We start from the raw sequence: 15,641 nt of genomic DNA, 5'->3' as shown, positions 1-15,641 counted from the left end.
CCTCACGACCATGGTGACGGAAGATCGTGACATCACGACTCCGCCCCGTGTGACATCATGCCCTACCCCCTCAATGCAAGTCTATGGGAGGGGGCGTGACAGCCAGACGTCTACAATTGAAAAAGGGTAGGCTTGTACCCGAAACGCGTTTTGCTCATGGATGTACCTGCTGAGTGTTTTTAAATAAAGTACGGCTGTATTAAATATAGGGATCGACCGATATCGTTTTTTTAGGGCCGATACCGATAATCGGTGGAGGTTAGGGCCGATAGCCGATAACATACCCACCTGTTGCGGCTTCCGGCAGCGCTGAAGGCTCTCATCCTAACGCCTCACGACCACGGTGACGGGAGATCGTGATGTCACGACTCCGCCCCGTGTGACACCACGCCCTGCCCCCTCAATGCAAGTCTATGGGACTTGCATTGAGGGGCGGGGCGTGACATCACACGGGGCGGAGTCGTGACGTCACGATCTCATGTCACCGTGGTTGGGAGCCGAAGCCAGACGTCTACAATTGAAAAAGGGTAGGCTTATACCCGAAATGCGTTTTGCTCATGGATGTACCTGCTGAGTGTTTTTTAAATAAAGTACGGCTGTATTAACCACTTAAGGACCTAGGGCGTATGGATACGCGCTTGACGTCCTGGTACTTAAGGACCCAGGGCGTATCCATACGCCCGTGGGAATTTCGGTCCCCGCCGCGCGCCGGGCGGGGACCGGGCCGGGGTGACTGCTGATATCTATCAGCAGGCACCCCGTGCAAATGCCCAGGGGGGTCATCAGACCCCCCCACGTCGGCGATTGGCGCAAATCGCAAGTGAATTCACACTTGCGATTTGCGCCGATTCCGGGTAATACGGGTCTATTGTGACCCGGTGACCCGAAATAGAAGGGGGATCGCGGTTGTCCAAGACACCCACGATCCCCCTGTAGGCATAGGAGTGAGGTGGCAGGGTTGCCACCCCTCCTATCCCTGCTATTGGTCTGCTATTGATCGTCAGAGGCGACGACCAATAGCAGACCGGGGGCGGGGGGGTTAACTTTCGTTTTCCCCGTCCTGCCCTCCCACAATAGGCGGGGCAGAACGAGGAACCGAAGGGGACCGGGCGCCGACGTCCACTTACCCATCCGGAGGCTGCGGCGACGTTGATCGGCGGGCGGCGTCACGTGCGTCTGAAGAGGACGGCTGCCGGGATCCTACGGAAGCCGGTAAGTAGATCTGGAGGGCTACAGTCTGAGACCGTGGTCTCTAACTGTAGCCCTCCAGATGTTGCAAAACTACAACTCCCAGCATGCCCAGACAGCTGTTTGGGCATGCTGGAATATGTAGTTTTGCAACAGCTGGAGGGCTGCAGTTTGAGACCACTATACAGTGGTCTCTAAACTATATCCCTCCAGATGTTGCAAAACTACAACTCCTAGCATGCCCACATAGCTGTTTGTTGTCTGGACATGCTGGGAGTTGTAGTTTTGCAACATCTGGAGGTCCACAGTTTGGAGATCACTGTGCAGTGGTCTAAAAACTGTAGCTCTCCAGATGTTGCAAAACTGCAATTCCCAGCATGCCCAGAAAGCAAACAGCTGTCTCGGCATGCTGGGAGTTGTAGTTGGGTACCTCCAGCTATAGCATAACTACATCTCCCAGCATGCCCTTCGTGATTAGTACATGCTGGGAGTTGTAGTTTTGCAACAGCTGGAGGCGCACTGGTTGGAAAATATTGAGTTAGGTAACAGAACCTAACTGAAGGTTTTCCAACCAGTGTGCCTCCAGCTGTTGCAAAACTACAACTCCCAGCATGCACGGTCTGTCAGTACATGCTGGGAGTTGTAGTTTTGAAACAGCTGGAGGTTTGCCCCCCCCCATGTGAACGTACAGGGTACATTCACATAGGCGGGTTTACAGTAAATTTCCTGCTTCAAGTTTGGGCTGCGTCAAATTTTCTGCCGCAGTGCAAACTCCTAGCGGGAAATTCACCGTAACAAGTCAGTGTGAATGTACCCTAAAAACACTACACTACACTACCACCTAATAAAGAGTAAAACACTACATATACACCCCTTACACTGTCCCTCCCCCCCCAATAAACAATTTAAAACGTCTTGTACGGCAGGGTTTCCAAAACGGAGCCTCCAGCTGTTGCAAAACAACAACTCCCAGCATTTCTGGACAGCCACTGACTGTCCAGGCATGCTGGGAGTTTAGCAACAGCTGGAGGCACCCTGTTTGGGAATCACTGGCGTAGAATACCCCTATGCAATCCCTAATTTAGTCCTCAAATGCGCATGGTGCTCTCTTACTTCGGAGCCCTGTCGTATTTCAAGGAAACAGTTTAGGGCCACATATGGGGTATCTCCGTACTCGGGAGAAATTACACTACAAATTTTGGGGGGCTTTTTTTCCTTTTACCGCTTGTGGAAATAAAAAGTATGGGGCAACACCAGCATGTTAGTGTAAAAAAATAAAAAAATTTTACACTAACATGCTGGTGTTGCCCCATACTTTTTATTTCCACAAGCGGTAAAAGGAAAAAAAGACCCCCAAAATTTGTAACGCAATTTCTCCTGAGTACAGAAATACCCCAGATGTGGGCGTAAAATGCTCTGCGGGGGCACAACAAGGCTCAGGAGTGAGAGTGCACCATGTACATTTGAGGCCTAAATTGGTGATTTGCACAGGGGTGGCTGATTTTACAGCGGTTCTGACAAACGCAAAAAAAAATAATACCCACATGTGGGTAAAATGCTGGTGTTACCCTAAATTTTTCATTTTCACATCGGGAAATAGGAAAAAAGCCCCCCCAAATTTGTAAACCCATCTCTTCTGAGTAAGAACATACCCCATATGTGAATTTAAAGTGCTCTGTGGGCGAACTACAATGCTCAGAAGATTTTGTAGAGAAAATTTGTCCGGCATTGAAGGCCACATGTGTTTACAAAGCCCCCATAGTGCCAGAACAATGGACCCCCGACACATGTGACCCCATTTTGGAAACTACACCCCTCACGTAATGTAATAAGGGGTACATTGAGAATTTACGCCCCACAGATGTCTGACAGATTTTTGGAACAGTGGTCCGTAAAAATGAAAAATAAACTTTTTCATTTGCACAGCCCACTGTTCCAAAGTTCTGTGGGGTGTAAATACTCACTGCACCCCTTATTAAATTCTGTGAGGGGTGTAGTTTCCAAAATGGGGTCACATGTGGGGGGGTCCACTGTTCTGGCACCACGGGGGGCTTTGTAAACGCACATGGCCCCTGACTACCATTCCAAACTAATTCTCTTTCCAAAAGCTCAATGGCGCTCCTCCTCTTCTGAGCATTGTAGTTCGCCAGCAGAGCATTTTACGTCCTAACATGGGGTATTTCCATACTCAGAAGAAATGGGGTTAGACATTTTGGGGGTCATTTTCTCCTATTACCCCTTGTAAAAATGTAAAATTTTGGGGAAAAACTGCATTTTTGTAAAAAAAAAATTATTTTTCATTTACACATCCAAATTTAACGAAAAGTCGTCAAACACCTGTGGGGTGTTAAGGCTCAGCGGACCCCTTGTTACGTTCCTTGAGGGGTGTAGTTTCCAAAATAGTATGCCATGTGGGTATTTTTTGCTGTTCTGGCACCACAGGGGCTTCCTAAATGCGACATGCCCCCAAAAAACCATTTCAGCAAAAGTTGCTTTCAAAAAGCCAAATGTGACTCCTTCTCTTCTGAGCATTGTAGTTTGCCCGCAAAGCATTTTACATCCTAACATGGGGTATTTCCATACTCAGAAGAGATGGGGTTACAAATTTGGGGGGGCATTTTCTCCCATTACCCTTTGTAAAAATGGTAAATTTGGGGGAAAAACTGCACTTTAGTGAAAAATTTTTTTTTTCATTTACACATCCGACTTTAACGAAAAGTCGTCAAACACCTGTGGGGTGTTAAGGCTCACTGGACCCCTTGTTACGTGCCTTGAGGGGTCTAGTTTCCAAAATGGTATGCCATGTTGGGGTTTTCTGCTGTTCTGGCACCATAGGGGCTTCCTAAATGTGACATGCCCCCCAAAAACCATTTCAGCAAAATTCCCTCTCCAAAATCCTATTGTCGCTCCTTCCCTTCTGAGCCCTCTAGTGCACCCGCCGAACACTTGACATACACATATGAGCTATTTCCTTACTCGAGAGAAATTGGGTTACAAATTTTGGGGGGATTTTTCATCTATTACCCCTTGTAAAAATTCAAAAACTGGGTCTACAAGAACATGCGAGTGTAAAAAATGAAGATTTTGAATTTTCTCCTTCACTTTGCTGCTATTCCTGTGAAACACCTAAAGGGTTAACACACTTACTGAATGTCATTTTGAATACTTTGAGGGGTGCAGTTTTTATAATGTGGTCATTTGTGGGGTATTTCTAATATGAAGGCCCTTCAAATCCACTTCAAAACTGAACTGGTCCCTGAAAAATTCTGATTTTGAAAATTTTGTGAAAAATTGGAAAATTTTGAAGCCCTCTGATGTCTTCCAAAAGTAAAAACATGTCAATTTTATGATGCAAACATAAAGTAGACATATTGTATATGTGAATCAATGTATAATTTATTTGGAATATCCATTTTCCTTACAAGCAGTGAGCTTCAAAGTAAAAAAAATGCAAAATTTTCAATTTTTTCATCAAATTTTGGAATTTTTCACCAAGAAATGATGCAAGTATCGACAAAACTTTATCACTAACATAAAGTAGAATATGTCATGAAAAAACAATCTCGGAATCAGAATGAAAGGTAAAAGCATCCCAGAGTTATTAATGCTTAAAGTGACAGTGGTCAGATGTTCAAAAAATGGCCGGGTCCTTAAGGTATATTTGGGCTGGGTCCTTAAGGGATTAAATATAGGGATCAACCGATATCGGTCTTTAAGGGCCGATACCGATAACATACCGATATTCCGGTAGGGCCGATAGCCGATAACATACCGATATTCCGGTATAACTTATCGGCTATTTATCCCCCTGCGACACCGCTGCAGATCATTGATTTAAAGCGGGCGCTTTAAATCAATGCATTGCAGTGGCTTTTGCGGTGCCATAGACCACCGCCGCCACCCGCTACTCTCCCCCTGCCTGTCCGGGGGTCCTGAGTCCTACCACCGCCACCCCCGCACCGCTCCCCCCACCGCTCCACGCCCCCTACTGCCGTAGGGGACATGGTACACATCTACAATCTTGTATAGTGATCTGATTGCTTCTCAACATAATTTAAAAAACTAACAGGTTGTTAGTATATACGTTTTGATCAAAAAGTACAAGCCCACTCGCCACGTCAAGGCCACCTATTTAGAGTGGGTCCCTAACGTCCCTAGCATAAAATGGCGTAGCACTGGGCGGTGAACACCACCGCTGCGACACCAGTGCCCACAGGGGGAACCACCCACTGGCAGAGCGGTTCCAATGCCACTCAAACCAGTCTATGGGTCGCACCCGCCCGCAGACACGGCGCCACGGCAGCAACGGACGCCACACAGCACCACATCAGTGTGAACAGGGATGTAATAGCTCACTTACCATACTCTCCCAGTCATACTGGGAGGCTGCTAGGAAATAAATGGCCCTTGTGTAGCTAATTACTACTTATATAGGGTTGGGCTGAGGGGGTGGGGAAGAGTGCAGCACATGTTAAAAAAAAAAAGAAATAAAAAAAAAAAAGGAGGGGATAGAAAACACAAAGTGAATTCAGGTAGAAGACAGACATGGTCGCACATCTATGCACAATGAGTGGGCTTGTACTTTTTGATCAAAAATGTATAATAACAACCTGTTAGTTTTTGATATTATGCTGAGAAGCAATCAGATCATTATACAAGATTGTAGATGTGCGACCATGTCTGTTTCTTCTAACTGAATTCATTTGCAAATCTGTTTAACTTTCTGGCACCAGTTGATTTAAAAAAAAAAAAAAAATAATGTTTTACACCGGAGTACCCCTTTAAGGGTCATGTTGCAAGGTCCACTTTCAGCGACCCTCAGACAGGCGTGGCCCCGGGAGGAACCCGGGGCCACAAAGTGAGTTCAAAGTGTCGATGATGAATGTTTCCTGCAATTCACACTAATTCTCACAGCTAGCTGCGTTCTTCATCGACGCGCGAGCCGAGTGATCCACCGCTTTGCAACAGCTGGAGGCACCCCTGGTTGGGAAACAATGACCTATTTTATTTTTTTAAGAGCCAAGAAGCAAGCGCTCTCTATCACCCAAAGTGAAAGAATAAGTGCAAACGTGTCACACTAAAAAAACGTGCACAAAGGATGCGGTCTATCGCTAAGCCCTTCTCCAACAGGAGAGAGGCCCCCCCAACAAACCTACCCTTCACCTCCGGGCCAAAAGGCACCTGCAAGGATCCAGGTTCGATGCCCCTTTTTGCCGAAGCTACTAAGGGACCACAAATGCCCCTGGCTTCAACCTAGGCGTTAACCAGGGAGTCATGGAGCCGTATACTGATGGCATCTCGACCGAAGCCAAGATGCCCGGGGGTTGCTGACACTGACCTATACTAATGTATAGTGCCACATGCTGGGAGTTGTAGTTTTCTTTTGGGGCAGCTCTTAGCCACAGGCTGTATCAGGGCATGCTGGGAATTGTAGTTAGTAACTAACTGCAACTCCCAAATTAAATTTTTTTTTAAAAAGCGATCAAAAAGTCACATCAAAACAAAATGGTACTGTTCAAAATTGCAGATTGGGGCACAAAAAATGAGCCCTCATACAGGCCCCGTATAAATAGAAATAAAAAAGTTATAGGGGCAGAATAGGACAACATTTCCATTCGCATATGTGTATTTATCCAACCAATCCTCCAACTCCCGGAATGTTGCACAATATACTATGCCAGTGTTTCCCAACTAGAGTGCTTCCAGCTGTTGCAAAACCACAACTCCCAGCATGCCCGGACAGCCAGCGGCTGTCCGGGCATGCTGGGAGTTGTAGTTATGCAAGAGCTGGAGGCACCCCTGGCTAGGAAACACTGACCTATACTAATATATAGTGCCACATGCTGGGAGTTGTAGCTTTCTTTTGGGGCAGCTCTTAGCCACAGGCTGTATCAGGGCATGCTGGGAGTTGTAGTTGGTAACTAACTGCAACTCCTTAATTTAAAGGGGTACTCCGGCGCTAAGACACCTTATCCCCTATCCAAAGCATAGGGGATAAGATGCCTGATCGCGGGGGTCCTGCCGCTGGGACACCCCCTCCACAGCTGTCACGCCCCCTCCCATAGGCTTACATTGAGGGGGCGGAGCCGTGACGTCACAACGCTGCGTCCCCATGATCGCCAGTAATCAGAACACGCTCCGGGGATTGATTCTAACAGGGTGCTGCGTGCAAGATCACAGGGGTCCCCAGCGGAGGGACCCCCCCCCCCCCCGCGATCAGGCATCTTATCCCCTATCCTTTGAATAGGGGATAAGATGTCTTAGCGCCGGAGTACTGCTTTAATTAAAAAAAAAGCGATCAAGAAGTCACACCAAAACAAAACTGCAGATTTTTTAACACCGGGCCGTATAAGGAGAAATAAAAAAAAGTTATAGGGGGTCAGAGTAGGACAAAATTTCCCTCGCATATGTGTATCCTGTGATGTCACGCATATATAATTAATTATGCAAATTAGCACGGCCGGTAGTTTTTTCCAAGAAAGGTGGCGACCCTATCTGTGAGTAGCTAGTACTGGAGTCTGCCGGGACTGTGGGGATAAAGTTACCCTGTAAGTGGCAATCAATATAGAGCTAAGGCCACATCTCGTTTTTGCAATACGGGTCCCGTATCCCGTTTCTGTACAAAAAACGTATGTCTCCAAACCGGACCGAAACGTATGCAACCGTATATGCCTCCTCACGTTTTTAAACCGTATACAGTTTGAAAACGGATGACCATTTGCATGCGTTTTAATACGTTTTCCTTGGGGGAAAAAACAGATACGGTTTTATGTTTGTCAACATTTTAAATAAAGTTCTTCTTTTTTTATTGAATTTCCCCAAAAAATTAAAAAATTAATAAATAAATGAAAAACAGTATTGTGCAAACCGGATGTAACCGTACGCACATATACGGTTCAATATGGTTACCATAGAACGCTATTTTAAAATAACCGTATACAGGTTGGATACGGTTTTTGACCGGGACACAAAACCATAGTAGACTACGGTTTGGTTTACCGTTAAAAACCGTATAAACCCGTAAATGATGCAAAACGTGCACAACCTGATGCTACGGTTGGCATACGGTTTACAATGAAATGTCTATATATACGGTTTGCAATACGGTTCGATGCGTTTTTTTCAATCAAACCGGATACGGCAACCGTATTGCAAAAACGAGATGTGAATGCCGCCTAAAACTGGAAGGAAGCTGTGGCTGGGCCCAATATGGAGGCTGAGGGAAAATCCCTAATTCTGCTGGGCCAGTAGATAGCTAAATTGTGGGGCCCTGGTAGAAGGCCAAGAGTGCAGGGTACAGTGCACGGGGCAGAGAGGCGGTTAGGGTAAAGTACCAGCTATGTGCATGATAGTCAGCTAAGGCGGCATTCACACCACGTTTTTACAATACGGTTCCTGTAACAGGTTTTTGATAAAAAAACGGATTCCTCAAAACCGGACTAAACTCTATCAAAACGTGTACAAATTTTAACCCGTATACGGTTTGAAAAGTGACGTCCGGTTGCATCCGTTTTTTAAGAAAAAAACGTATACGTTTTTAACTTTTCATTCCATTATGAATAAAGTTTCACTTGTTTGATTGAAATTCCAAGAAAAAAACTGTGCAAAGTAAAAAACCGTATGGAACAGTACGCACATACAGGTCTGTACCATTCCCATTGACTCCCATGTGAAAAAAAAAGTATACGTTTCAATACGGTTTTTCACCCGGACCAAAAACCTTGGTAGGCTACGGTTTTGGGTACGGAAAAAAAATTGACAAAGCCGTATAAGATGCAAAACGGATACAACCGGTTCCAAATTGAAAACGTATACAGGAACTGTATTGCAAAAACGTGGTGTGAACCCAGCCTAAAAGTGGGGGTAAGTGATTGGCACCAAATGTTCCACCATCCCAAGGCCTAGATAGGGAACTGGGGAAAGCAAGCGGTATTAACTCCATAGACTGGGTGGAAAAGACCAGTGAGCTTGCCTCTATTGTGTTATCTGTGTGAGTATTCTATATAGAGCCATGCTGTAAAGTTGAAATGGCCATCTTGGGTTTACCAGTGGTCTCTGGAGGGTCATAACTGTAACAGTGGACTCCCACACATTTCGGGTGGTATAGTTGCCAAGGTCACCATACAATGCTCAGAAAGCTCTATGCACAAGATGCATTTCTATTTTATGACTGCGCTAAGGACACTTAGGGGACATTTTCATCAATGACTGGGGACATTATAAGGCACGATGACTATGTGCAGGACACTGAGTGTGGGCACACTATTGCTATGTGTGGGCATGCCATTACTGTGGGGGAGGGGCATTAAGGGGTGCCATTACTATAGGGCAGTAAGGAGCCTCTATTTATGTGGGGCACTAGGGAGTGCAGTAGACTCTGCTGTGACCAAGAGAAGGTATTAAAGAAGACGCCCCCTGTGTTCAGTGGGTGTAAGTGCAGTGTAATGACTTGTATGAAGTGTATGGTGAGATTATGCCCTGTAGAGGGCGCTATATGAAGGTATGATTGGTCATATCAGTGTATAAGTCAGCTCTATGTGATCTTTATTATGTATATCCCCCCCCCCCCCTCCGGAGCTGTCAGTGACAGATCAGCTGATCCCCGGCTCCTCCCCCCTCCAGCACTGAGTATGCGCGGCCGTCCGTCACCAGGGAGTGAGCAGACGGAGGCCGCCGGAGACAGGTGAGGCTGGTGGAGGGGCACGGGGCGGGCACCTCCTGTATAGTCTCTACCGCCCTCCGCCCGCATTGTATCCGTATACCGGGAGCCCGAGCCCCAGGGACACGGACAGCGGCAGCACTGCGTTACCTATAGCGGGAGGGGCATCCCTGCTGCCCGGTACTGAGGGTGCGGCGGGCACAGAATGGGGCGGTGTCACGTGATCGGTGCTATCCCTGGAGCCTCCCTTGAAATCAGGAAATCATAGGGTTGGGAACCCGGGTCATGTGACTGCTGGGGTGAGGGGCTGTATTATTACCGGGTCATGTGACTGCAGGGGTGAGGGTTCTGGTATTACCGGGTCATGTGACTGCTGGGGTGAGGGGCTGTATTATTACTGGGTCATGTGACTGCTGGGGTGAGGGGCTGTATTATTACCGGGTCATGTGACTGCTGGGGTGAGGGTTCTGGTATTACCGGGTCATGTGACTGCTGGGGTGAGGGGCTGTATTATTACCGGGTCATGTGACTGCTGGGGTGAGGGGCTGTATTATTACTGGGTCATGTGACTGCTGGGGTGAGGGGCTGTATTATTACTGGGTCATGTGACTGCTGGGGTGAGGGTTCTGGTATTACCGGGTCATGTGACTGCTGGGGTGAGGGTTCTGGTATTACCGGGTCATGTGACTGCTGGGGTGAGGGTTCTGGTATTACCGGGTCATGTGACTGCTGGGGTGAGGGTTCTGGTATTACCGGGTCATGTGACTGCTGGGGTGAGGGGCTGTATTATTACCGGGTCATGTGACTGCTGGGGTGAGGGGCTGTATTATTACCGGGTCATGTGACTGCTGGGGTGAGGGTTCTGGTATTACCGGGTCATGTGACTGCTGGGGTGATGGTTCTGGTATTACCGGGTCATGTGACTGCTGGGGTGAGGGTTTTGGTATTACCGGGTCATGTGACTGCTGGGGTGAGGGGCTGTATTATTACCGGGTCATGTGACTGCTGGGATGAGGGTTCTGATATTACCGGGTCATGTGACTGCTGGGGTGAGGGTTCTGGTATTACCGGGTCATGTGACTGCTGGGGTGAGGGGCTGTATTATTACCGGGTCATGTGACTGCAGGGGTGAGGGTTCTGATATTACCGGGTCATGTGACTGCTGGGATGAGGGTTCTGATATTACCGGGTCATGTGACTGCTGGGGTCAGGGTTCTAGTATTACCGGGTCATGTGACTGCTGGGGTGAGGGGCTGTATTATTACCGGGTCATGTGACTGCAGGGGTGAGGGTTCTGATATTACCGGGTCATGTGACTGCTGGGGTGAGGGTTCTAGTATTACCAGGTCATGTGACTGCTGGGGTGAGGGGCTGTATTATTACCGGGTCATGTGACTGCTGGGGTGAGGGGCTGTATTATTACCGGGTCATGTGACTGCTGGGGTGAGGGTTCTGGTATTACCGGGTCATGTGACTGCTGGGGTGAGGGTTCTAGTATTACCAGGTCATGTGACTGCTGGGGTGAGGGGCTGTATTATTACCGGGTCATGTGACTGCTGGGGTGAGGGGCTGTATTATTACCGGGTCATGTGACTGCTGGGGTGAGGGTTCTGGTATTACCGGGTCATGTGACTGCTGGGGTGAGGGTTCTGGTATTACCGGGTCATGTGACTGCTGGGGTGAGGGTTCTGATATTACCGGGTCATGTGACTGCTGGGGTGAGGGTTCTGGTATTACCGGGTCATGTGACTGCTGGGGTGAGGGTTCTGGTATTACCGGGTCATGTGACTGCTGGGGTGAGGGTTCTGGTATTACCGGGTCATGTGACTGCTGGGGTGAGGGTTCTGGTATTACCGGGTCATGTGACTGATGGGGTGAGGGTTCTGGTATTACCGGGTCATGTGACTGCTGGGGTGAGGGTTCTGGTATTACCGGGTCATGTGACTGCTGGGGTGAGGGGCTGTATTATTACCGGGTCATGTGACTGCTGGGGTGAGGGGCTGTATTATTACCGGGTCATGTGACTGCTGGGGTGAGGGGCTGTATTATTACCGGGTCATGTGACTGCTGGGGTGAGGGGCTGTATTATTACCGGGTCATGTGACTGCTGGGGTGAGGGGCTGTATTATTACCGGGTCATGTGACTGCTGGGGTGAGGGGCTGTATTATTACCGGGTCATGTGACTGCTGGGGTGAGGGGCTGTATTATTACCGGGTCATGTGACTGCTGGGGTGAGGGGCTGTATTATTACCGGGTCATGTGACTGCTGGGGTGAGGGGCTGTATTATTACCGGGTCATGTGACTGCTGGGGTGAGGGGCTGTATTATTACCGGGTCATGTGACTGCTGGGGTGAGGGGCTGTATTATTACCGGGTCATGTGACTGCTGGGGTGAGGGTTTTGGTATTACCGGGTCATGTGACTGCTGGGGTGAGGGTTCTAGTATTACCGGGTCATGTGACTGCTGGGGTCAGGGTTCTGGTATTACCGGGTCATGTGACTGCAGGGGTGAGGGTTCTGGTATTACCGGGTCATGTGACTGCAGGGGTGAGGGTTCTGGTATTACCGGGTCATGTGACTGCAGGGGTGAGGGGCTGTATTATTACCGGGTCATGTGACTGCTGGGGTGAGGGGCTGTATTATTACCGGGTCATGTGACTGCTGGGGTGAGGGTTCTGGTATTACCGGGTCATGTGACTGCTGGGGTGAGGGGCTGTATTATTACCGGGTCATGTGACTGCTGGGGTGAGGGTTCTGGTATTACCGGGTCATGTGACAGGTGTGTGTGTGTGTTTGGGGGGGGCTTTATTATTACCTGGTCATGTGACTGCATGGTTCATTGGCCTAGTCCAGTCAGGTTTTCCAAACCAGGGAAACACTGTCCAGGCATGCTGGGAGTTGTAGTTTGGCCACAGCTGGAAGGCCACAATTTTGACACCACTGATAAAAGCCCTCACGTCTGACCATGCATATCAGAGCAAAAACCACAGTTGTTTGGCCGCAGCGGCGCGGAGTTGTTTGGCTCTTGCATCAGCAGTGAAGATGAATTTGGTTTTGGTTCCTCTTTTTTCCCAATAATAACATGAATAGATTTACAGTAACGTTTTGCATCACTGACCATAGGCCAGATGTGTCGGGGCAGAACTACGAGGCTGACATCTGTAACAACCTACAAAACTGACAATACAAAATTCCAAACTTTATTTATGAAATTTCACAACATTGCAAGAGACAAGGACTCCGCCCCCTAAAAACATCCCACCCTTAAAACACATATACCCCAAACACAAGGAGGAATCACCCCTCAGAATATACCGGTCATAACTGACCAATGTGCACCGATCTGTGACCAAACCTGTATAATGCAATGCTGTATGGCAGTGGTCTCCAACCTGCGGACCTCCAGATGTTGCAAAACTACCACTTCCAGCATGCCCGGACAGCCGTTGGCTGTCCGGGCATGCTGGGAGTTGTAGTTTTGCAACATCTGGAGGTCTGCAGGTGGGAGACCACTGCCGTATGGCGTTTACCAGGTATATTTACCTACATCCGGTATTGTGGGGTACACCCTGCCGCACCCCTACACGTGTTTCGAGGTAGTCTCTTCCTCTTCCTAATATGGAAGGGGTTAATAATGTGTGTTTTTCAAACTTTTTGCTCGTGATGTCATAGCCCCGCCACCTCATGACAACACGCCCCGCCCCCTCAATGCAAGTCTATGGAAGGGGGCGTGACAGTCGTCATGCCCCCTCCCGTAGACTTGGGGTGTGGTGTGACGGTTTGGGGGCGGGGCTATGACGTCACTAACTCCCGGCTCCAGCGTTCAGAACAGTTTGTTCCAAATGCTGAGCAGCGGATTACCCCTTTTAAAGTTCCCTCCCTAAGGGGACTAATTTAAGGAGAAATCATTAGATTCCTCATACAGATCAATGCAGTTCTATTGAACTCAATTCATCTGTGCTCATTTGGTTTAGCCTGCTCCAGGCAGGCTCAATCAAATGCAGATCCACAGCAGCCATGGGAGGAGAGGTAAGTCCTCCTGCTACTTCCACAGTGGATCACCCCCCTGCAATTAAGGGTGATCCACCCCACTAGAACACTGAGGATGGTTAAAAGGTCCCTTTAGACGTGGCTGTCATTTTTGACAGCGGTGATCTAAAGGCTTAAAGGGGTACTCCCGTGGAAATTTTTTTTTTCAAATTAACTGGTGCCAGAAAGTTAAACAGATTTGTAAATCACTTCTATTAAAAAATCTTAATCCTTCCAGTACTTTTTAGGGGATGTATACTAAAGAGAAATCCAAAAAGAAATGCATTTCCTCTGATGTCATGACCACAGTGCTCTCTGCTGACCTCTGCTGTCCATTTTAGGAACTGTCCAGAGCAGCATATGTTTGCTATGGGGATTTTCTCCTGCTCTGGACAGTTCCTAAAATGGACAGAGATGTCAGCAGAGAGCACTGTGGTCATTACATCAGAGGAAATGCATTTCTTTTTTGGATTTCTCTTTAGTATACAGCCCCTAAAAAGTACTGGAAGGCTTAAAGGGGTTTTCCAGGCAAAATCTTTTTTTATATATATCAACTGGCTCCGGAAAGTATTTGTAAATTACTTCTATTAAAAAATCTTAATCCTTCCAATAGTTATTAGCTTCTGAAGTCTTCTGTCTAACTGCTCAATGATGATGTCACGTCCCGGGAGCTGTGCATGATGGGAGAATATCCCCATAGGAACTGCACAGCTCCCGGGACGTGAGTCATCAGACAGCAGTTAGGCAGAAAACAACAACTCAACTTCAGAAGCTAATAACTATTGGAAGGATTAAGATTTTTTAATAGAAGTGATTTACAAATCTGTTTAACTTTCTGGCACCAGTTGATTTAAAAAAAAAAAAAAATTTTTTTTCCACGCGAGTACCCCTTAACCCCTTAAGGACCAGGCCATTTTACACCTTAGGACCAGAGCGTTTTTTGCACATCTGACCACTGTCACTTTAAACATTAATAACTCTGGAATGCTTTTAGTTATCAATCTGATTCCGAGATTGTTTTTTCGTGACATATTCTACTTTAACATAGTGGTAAAATTTTGTGGTAACTTGCATCCTTACTTGGTGAAAAATCACAAAATTTGATGAAAAATCTGAAAATTTTGCATTTTTCTAACTTTGAAGCTCTCTGCTTGTAAGGAAAATGGATATTCAAAATATTTTTTTATTTTATTCACATTTCCAATATGTCTACTTTATGTTTGCATCATAAAATTGATGTGTTTTTACTTTTGGAAGACACCAGAGGGCTTCAAAGTTCAGCAGCACTTTTCCAATTTTTCACAAAATTTTGAACCTCGCTTTTTTTCAGAGACCAGTTCAGGTTTGAAGTGGATTTAAAGGGTCTTCCCATTAGAAATACCCCACAAATGACCCCATTATAAAAACTACACCCCCCAAAGTATTCAAAATTACAATCAGTAAGTGTTTTAACCCTTTAGGTGTTTCACAGGAATAGCAGCAAAGTGAAGGAGAAAATTCACAATCTTTATTTTTTACACTCGCATGTTCTTGTAAACCCAATTTTTGAATTTTTACAAGGGGTAAAAGGAGAAAATGTATACTTGTATTTGTAGCCCAATTTCTCTCGAGTAAGCACATACCTCATATGTCTATGTAAAGTGTTCGGCGGGCACAGTAGAGGGCTCAGAAGCGAAGGAGCGAGAAGGGGATTTTGGAGAGTACGTTTTTCAGAAATGGTTTTTGGGGGGCATGTTGCATTTAGGAAGCCCCTATGGTGCCAGA

General features: G+C 47.2%; 1 protein-coding gene and 1 non-coding gene across 2 annotated transcripts in view; one reads left to right on the top strand and one right to left on the bottom strand.

Annotated features, from left to right (window-relative positions):
* Nucleotides 1-6,000: 6,000 nt before the first annotated feature.
* LOC130295986 (5.8S ribosomal RNA) lies at nt 6,001-6,154 on the bottom strand. The gene has a single exon (XR_008849081.1). It is a non-coding gene; the product is annotated as a 5.8S ribosomal RNA (ribosomal RNA).
* A 3,597-nt stretch (nt 6,155-9,751) lies between these two features.
* Nucleotides 9,752-15,641, top strand: part of LOC130295818 (syntaxin-7-like) — a 35,588-nt gene continuing 29,698 nt past the window's right edge. The window contains exon 1 of the mRNA XM_056546994.1: nt 9,752-9,871. The gene's annotated coding sequence lies outside the window, so the exon portion shown is untranslated. The remainder of the gene's footprint in view (nt 9,872-15,641) is intronic.

Source organism: Hyla sarda, chromosome 11 (assembly GCF_029499605.1).
Source record: "Hyla sarda isolate aHylSar1 chromosome 11, aHylSar1.hap1, whole genome shotgun sequence".
NCBI lineage: Eukaryota > Metazoa > Chordata > Amphibia > Anura > Hylidae > Hyla > Hyla sarda.
The sequence above is the reverse complement of the archived record's forward strand: the minus strand, read 5'-3'. Positions and strand labels throughout refer to the sequence as shown.